This window comes from Etheostoma spectabile, chromosome 9, assembly GCF_008692095.1.
Source record: "Etheostoma spectabile isolate EspeVRDwgs_2016 chromosome 9, UIUC_Espe_1.0, whole genome shotgun sequence".
NCBI classification, from domain to species: Eukaryota; Metazoa; Chordata; class Actinopteri; order Perciformes; family Percidae; genus Etheostoma; species Etheostoma spectabile.
The window spans coordinates 4,469,572-4,471,666 of record NC_045741.1 but is presented as its reverse complement, the minus strand read 5'-3'; the positions used below and the strand labels follow the sequence as shown (position 1 = coordinate 4,471,666).

The window sequence follows — 2,095 nt, the reverse complement described above, 5'->3', positions numbered from 1 at the left end:
TTTTAATCAGTTATTGTTGAAAACAAGTGAAGGAGCTTTTAAAAATATATCGTAGTCTATTTATTTCAGATAGCTAATTTTCATTTACATGTGTTGCAGCTGTACAACAAAAAAGACGCATTACTGCACCCTGTCTAGGATCCATAACCATTCCACCTTTCACTCCAACTTTAGTTTTATCACAGGATCCTGTTTTCATAGCCAGGAGACACCATGGCCCAACATTTGCCTGCTGCCCAACTGGCAAAGCTCCAGACCACCCAATGAGCCATTATGGAAACACGATGCATGTGTTGGTACACGCATAACAGGTGTTGATCAAACCTGATTGAGGCATCAATAAGCAGAATTCAAGAAAATGTTTCTCAATGGATACCTGGCTCTCATTAATTTCGACCAGTTCTCATAAGCGAACTTTAAAAATAGGGAAGAAAAGAAAGGCGAGTAGAAGAGATTGAGAGATAAAGACGATCAGAAAAACTGTAGTAGAAAGAGCTGGATTTAAAATGAAGCATATGGTGAGAGGAATCAGTGTAAAATACCTGGCTATAGTGTTGAGAAAACTATGATTATTTTTTAAGCCAAAAAAGGGTGGAGGTGGAAGTGCTAACCTCAGACTGACGGAGGTCCAGACAGTGGAGACACAGGCCTGCTGGGGTTAAAACAGTTAGTTGACCTGTTGTTTACAGTCACACTGACAAACAGAAGATAATGGGGTCTGAGGAACAGGACTGGGTCAATTATTTAGAAAATCTGTTCACAGTGATCGTCCTGGACGGCAGTCACAATCCTGGACAAAACATTAAAGGGGTTTGGAAAAAAAAAAGTGTACTTTTAAAAATATATAGGCGAGGGGTCCTGAACACCGCCAATATTTCCCAAAAGCCTTTAGGGTTTCGTGCACTAGTGTCTTCCACTGGAAAAGCATTAAAACTTTATATCAGCAGTTCAGAAGTTTTGTTAGTGACTCAAGATGTTAAACTATATTCAAAATTGGTGAAATGATCAGAAGCACCTAAAATTATAATTATTATAGAGAATACTTAACATCTGGTTGATTAACGTAAACTAAATACCCAACTGTGTTTTCTGACAGTAAACCAGGTAAAGCTCCAGTTATATATACAAAAAATGCGTAAGATGTTTATAATTGCACGTTTATAAAACCTATTTTTCTAGGAGTACACTGCATCAAGGAGCATCCACTAACAGCTCTGAAATGGGCTTTTTAATAAGGATTATTGCCTCAGAATTGTAACTCACACTACTTTGCCTTTACTGTTATTATGACTGCCAGTGTAAGGGGAGAAGGGTAAAACATTTTCTTATGAATTTTATTGATCCTCTGAGGGGAAACAGGGACACTGCAGCAGCCAAAAATAGCTGTAGATTAAAGAGTAAAAGGGTAATTAAAAGTATGAGTCAAATAAGATGGAGAACTCTAATTTTCTTTTTTTTAACTGTATAACTCAGCTTTAGTATTAAAGAAATATTAAAAGGAATAGTTAGACATTTTGTGATATCCACTTATGGCTTTCTTGCCATGAGTGAGATTGGAAGATCAATACCACTGCCATGTACAGTAATTATGAAGCTACCGCCAGCAAACGGTTATCTTAGCTTAGCATAAAAATTAAAAACACGGGGAAATAATTTTTGTTTGGATTTAATTTTAAAAAGTTATAAGGGTAATTAGTGATATTCAGAGGTGCTGCTACGCAGATTTTGTCACCTTTGAATAGACTAAGGCTAGCTGTTTCTGGTCTTAATTCTAACCTTAGCACCTTACTGCTGTAGCTTTATTTTTACTGTACAAACACAAATGGACCGTTCTTATATAGCGCTGTTCTAGTCTTAACAACTGCTCAAAGGTCTTGAACAGAGTACAGAAACCATTTGCCATTCACACAAATTCACACACTGTGGCCGAGGCCGTTGAACAAGGTGCCACCTGCTCATCAGATAAACACTCACACACATTTACACTCCGATGCCGCAACATCGGGGGCAACTCAGGGTTCAGTGTCTTGCCCAAGGACACTTCAACATGGGACTAAGGCAAGGCAAGGCAGCTTTATTTGTATAGCACATTTCA

General features: G+C 38.0%; 1 protein-coding gene across 8 annotated transcripts in view; it reads right to left on the bottom strand.

Moving 5' to 3' along the window:
• The window catches only part of klc1a (kinesin light chain 1a), a 43,580-nt gene that overhangs the window by 21,872 nt on the left and 19,613 nt on the right, over positions 1–2,095 (bottom strand). The gene's annotated exons all lie outside the window — the stretch shown is intronic.